Source organism: Amblyomma mixtum, unplaced genomic scaffold (assembly GCF_055824585.1).
Source record: "Amblyomma mixtum isolate Tamu unplaced genomic scaffold, ASM5582458v1 scaffold_15, whole genome shotgun sequence".
In the NCBI taxonomy this organism is placed as follows: domain Eukaryota; kingdom Metazoa; phylum Arthropoda; class Arachnida; order Ixodida; family Ixodidae; genus Amblyomma; species Amblyomma mixtum.
Genome location: NW_028317684.1, coordinates 1,964,435 through 1,970,806, shown reverse-complemented (window position 1 = coordinate 1,970,806; position 6,372 = coordinate 1,964,435).

Below are 6,372 nucleotides of genomic sequence, written 5' to 3'. Positions count from 1 at the left end.
TAGCCTTCACCACAGCAAGCGTCACCTTCACCATAGCCAGCGTCACCTTCACCATAGCAAGCATCACCTTCACCACAGCAAGCATCACCTTCACCATAGCAAGCGTCACCTTCACCATAGCAAGCATCACCTTCACCACAGCAAGCATCACTTCACCACAGCAAGCATCACCTTCACCATAGCAAGCATCACCTTCACCACAGCAAGCGTCACCTTCACCACAGCAAGCGTCACCTTCACCACAGCAAGCATCACCTTCACCATAGCAAGCGTCACCTTCACCATAGCAAGCATCACCTTCACCATAGCAAGCATCAGCTTCACCATAGCAAGCATCACCTTCACCATAGCAAGCATCACATTCACCATAGCAAGCATCACCTTCACCATAGCAAGCATCACCTTCACCATAGCAAGCATCACCTTCACCATAGCAAGCATCACCTTCACCATAGCAAGCATCACCTTCACCATAGCAAGCATCACCTTCACCATAGCAAGCATCACCTTCACCAGAGCAAGCATCACCTTCACCATAGCAAGCATCACCTTCACCACAGCAAGCATCACCTTCACCGTAGCAAGCATTACCTTCACCATAGCAAGCATCACCTTCACCACAGCAAGCATCACCTTCACCACAGCAAGCATCACCTTCACCATAGCAAGTGTCACCTTCACCATAGCAAGCATCACCTTCACCACAGCAAGCATAGCCTTCACCACAGCAAGCATAGCCTTCACCACAGCAAGCGTCACCTTCACCATAGCCAGCGTCACCTTCACCATAGCAAGCATCACCTTCACCACAGCAAGCATCACCTTCACCACAGCAAGCGTCACCTTCACCATAGCAAGCATCACCTTCACCACAGCAAGCATCACTTCACCACAGCAAGCATCACCTTCACCATAGCAAGCATCACCTTCACCACAGCAGGCATCACCTTCACCATAGCAAGCATCACCTTCACCATAGCAAGCATCACCTTCACCATAGCAAGCATCACCTTCACCACAGCAAGCATCACCTTCGCCATAGCAAGCATCACCTTCACCATAGCAAGCATCACCTTCACCATAGCAAGCATCACCTTCACCATAGCAAGCATCACCTTCACCATAGCAAGCATCACCTTCACCATAGCAAGCATCACCTTCACCATAGCAAGCATCACCTTCACCATAGCAAGCATCACCTTCACCATAGCAAGCATCACCTTCACCATAGCAAGCATCACCTTCACCATAGCAAGCATCACCTTCACCATAGCAAGCATCACCTTCACCATAGCAAGCATAACCTTCACCATACCAAGCATCACCTTCACCATAGCAAGCATCATCTCCACCATAGCAAGCATCACCTTCACCATACCAAGCGTCACCTCCACCATAGCAAGCGTCACCTTCACCATACCAAGCATCACCTTCACCATACCAAGCATCACCTTCACCATACCAAGCATCACCTTCACCATAGCAAGCATCACCTCCACCATAGCAAGCATCACCTTCACCATACCAAGCATCACCTTCACCATACCAAGCGTCACCTTCACCATACCAAGCATCACCTTCACCATAGCAAGCGTCACCTTCACCATAGCAAGCATCACCTTCACCATACCAAGCGTCACCTTCAACATAGCAAGCATCACCTCCACCATAGCAAGCATCACCTCCACCATAGCAAGCATCACCTTCACCATACCAAGCATCACCTTCACCATACCAAGTATCACCTTCACCATAGCAAGCATCACCTTCACCACAGCAAGCATCACCTTCACCATAGCAAGCGTCACCTTCACCATAGCAAGCATCACCTTCACCACAGCAAGCATCACCTTCACCATAGCAAGCGTCACCTTCACCATAGCAAGCATCACCTTCACCACAGCAAGCATCACCTTCACCACAGCAAGCATCACCTTCACCATAGCAAGCGTCACCTTCACCACAGCAAGCATCACCTTCACCATAGCAAGCATCACCTTCACCATAGCAAGCATCACCTTCACCATAGTAAGCATCACCTTCACCATAGCAAGCATCACCTTCACCACAGCAAGCATAGCCTTCACCACAGCAAGCATAGCCTTCACCACAGCAAGCGTCACCTTCACCATAGCCAGCGTCACCTTCACCATAGCAAGCATCACCTTCACCACAGCAAGCATCACCTTCACCATAGCAAGTGTCACCTTCACCATAGCAAGCATCACCTTCACCACAGCAAGCATCACTTCACCACAGCAAGCATCACCTTCACCATAGCAAGCATCACCTTCACCACAGCAGGCATCACCTTCACCATAGCAAGCATCACCTTCACCATAGCAAGCATCACCTTCACCACAGCAAGCATCACCTTCGCCATAGCAAGCATCACCTTCACCATAGCAACCATCACCTTCACCATAGCAAGCATCACCTTCACCATAGCAAGCATCACCTTCACCATAGCAAGCATCACCTTCACCATAGCAAGCATCACCTTCACCATAGCAAGCATCACCTTCACCATAGCAAGCATCACCTTCACCATAGCAAGCATCACCTTCACCATAGCAAGCATAACCTTCACCATACCAAGCATCACCTTCACCATAGCAAGCATCATCTCCACCATAGCAAGCATCACCTTCACCATACCAAGCGTCACCTCCACCATAGCAAGCGTCACCTTCACCATACCAAGCATCACCTTCACCATACCAAGCATCACCTTCACCATACCAACCATCACCTTCACCATAGCAAGCATCACCTCCACCATAGCAAGCATCACCTTCACCATACCAAGCATCACCTTCACCATACCAAGCGTCACCTTCACCATACCAAGCATCACCTTCACCATAGCAAGCGTCACCTTCACCATAGCAAGCATCACCTTCACCATACCAAGCGTCACCTTCAACATAGCAAGCATCACCTCCACCATAGCAAGCATCACCTCCACCATAGCAAGCATCACCTTCACCATACCAAGCATCACCTTCACCATACCAAGTATCACCTTCACCATAGCAAGCATCACCTTCACCACAGCAAGCATCACCTTCACCATAGCAAGCGTCACCTTCACCATAGCAAGCATCACCTTCACCACAGCAAGCATCACCTTCACCATAGCAAGCGTCACCTTCACCATAGAAAGCGTCACCTTCACCATAGAAAGCATCACCTTCACGACAGCAAGCATCACCTTCACCATAGCAAGCATCACCTTCACCATAGCAAGCATCACCTTCACCACAGCAAGCATCTCCTTCACCATAGCAAGCGTCACCTTCACCATAGCAAGCATCACCTTCACCACAGCAAGAATCACCTTCACCATAGCAAGCATCACCTTCACCATAGCAAGCATCACCTTCACCACAGCAAGCATCACCTTCACCACAGCAAGCATCACCTTCACCATAGCAAGCATCACCTTCACCACAGCAAGCATCACCTTCACCATAGCAAGCATCACCTTCACCATAGCAAGCATCACCTTCACCATAGCAAGCATCACCTTCACCATAGCAAGCATCACCTTCACCATAGCAAGCATCACCTTCACCATAGCAAGCATCACCTTCACATAGCAAGCATCACCTTCACCATAGCAAGCATCACCTTCGCCATAGCAAGCATCACCTTCACCATAGCAAGCATCACCTTCACCATAGCAAGCATCACCTTCACCATAGCAAGCATCACCTTCACCATAGCAAGCATCACCTTCACTGTACCAAGCATCACCTTCACCGTACCAAGCATCACCTTCACCGTACCAAGCATCACCTTCACCGTAACAAGCATCACCTTCACCGTACCAAGCATCACCTTCACTGTACCAAGTATCACCTTCACCGTACCAAGTATCACCTTCACCATACCAAGCATCACCTTCACCGTACCAAGTATCACCTTCACCGTACCAAGTATCACCTTCACCGTACCAAGCATCACCTTCACCATACCAAGCATCACCTTCACCATACCAAGCATCACCTTCACCATACCAAGCATCACCTTCACCATACCAAGCATCACCTTCACCATACCAAGCATCACCATCACCATACCTAGCAACACCTTCACCATACCAAGCATCACCTTCAACATACCAAGCAACACCTTCACCATACCAAGCAACACCTTCACCATACCAAGCATCACCTTCAACATACCAAGCATCACCTTCACCATACCAAGCATCACCTTCACCATACCAAGCATCACCTTCACCATACCAAGCATCACCTTCACCATACCAAGCATCACCTTCACCATAGCAAGCATCACCTTCACCATAGCAAGCATCACCTTCACCATAGCAAGCATCACCTTCACCATAGCCAGCATCACCTTCACCATAGCAAGCATCACCTCCACCAAAGCAGGCATCACCTTCACCATAGCAAGCATCACCTTCACCATAGCAAGCATCACCTTCACCATAGCAAGCATCACCTTCACCATAGGAAGCATCACCTTCACCATAGCAAGCATCACCTCCACCATAGCAAGTATCACCTCCACCATAGCAAGCATCACCTCCACCATAGCAAGCATCACCTCCACCATAGCAAGCATCACCTCCACCATAGCAAGCATCACCACCACCATAGCAAGCATCACCTCCACCATATCAAGCATCACCTCCACCATAGCAAGCATCACCTCCACCATAGCAAGCATCACCTCCACCATAGCAAGCATCACCTTCACCATAGCAAGCATACCTTCACCATAGCAAGCTTCACCTTCACCATAGCAAGCATCACCTTCACCATACCAAGCATCACCTTCCCCATACCAAGCATCACCTTCACCATACCAAGCATCACCTTCACCATAGCAAGCATCACCTTCCATACCAAGCATCACCTTCACCATACCAAGCATCACCTTCACCATAACAAGCATCAGCTTCACCATAGCAAGCATCACCTTCACCATAGCAAGCATCACCTTCACCATAGCAAGCATAACCTTCACCATAGCAAGCATCACCTTCACCATAGCAAGCGTCACCTTCACCATAGCAAGCGTCACCTTCACCATAGCAAGCATCACCTCCACCATAGCAAGCAACACCTCCACCATAGCAAACATCACCTCCACCATAGCAAGCATCACCTTCACCATACCAAGCATCACCTTCACCATACCAAGCATCACCTTCACCATACCAAGCATCACCTTCACCATACCAAGCATCACCTTTACCATACCAAGCATCACCTTCACCATAGCAAGCATCACCTTCACCATACCAAGCATCACCTTCACCATAGCAAGCATCACCTTCACCATACCAAGCATCACCTTCACCATACCAAGCATCACCTTCACCATAGCAAGCATCACCTTCCATACCAAGCATCACCTTCACCATAGCAAGCATCACGTTCACCATAGCAAGCATCACCTTCACCATAGCAAGCATCACCTTCACCATAGCAAGTATCACCTTCACCATAGCAAGCATCAACTTCACCATAGCAAGCATCACCTTCACCATAGCAAGCATCACCTTCACCATACCAAGCATCACCTTCACCGTACCAAGCATCACCTTCAGCGTACCAAGCATCACCTTCACCGTACCAAGCATCACCTTCACCGTACCAAGCATCACCTTCACCGTACCAAGTATCACCTTCACCGTACCAAGTATCACCTTTACCGTACCAAGTATCACCTTCACCGTACCAAGTATCACCTTCACCGTACCAAGTATCACCTTCACCATACCAAGTATCACCTTCACCATACCAAGTATCACCTTCACCATACCAAGTATCACCTTCACCATACCAAGCATCACCTTCACCATACCAAGTATCACCTTCACCATACCAAGCATCACCTTCACCATACCAAGCATCACCTTCACCATACCAAGCATCACCTTCACCATACCAAGCATCACCTTCACCATACCAAGCATCACCTTCACCATACCAAGCATCACCTTCACCATACCAAGCATCACCTTCACCATACCAAGCATCACCTTCACCATACCAAGCATCACCTTCACCATACCAAGCAACACCTTCACCATACCAAGCAACACCTTCATCATACCAAGCATCACCTTCACCATACCAAGCATCACCTTCACCATACCAAGCATCACCTTCACCATACCAAGCATCACCTTCACCATACCAAGCATCACCTTCACCATACCAAGCATCACCTTCACCATACCAAGCATCACCTTCACCATACCGAGCATCACCTTCACCATAGCAAGCATCACCTTCACCATACCAAGCATCACCTTCACCATACCAAGCATCACCTTCACCATAGCAAGCATCACCTTCACCATAGCAAGCATCACCTTCACCATAGCAA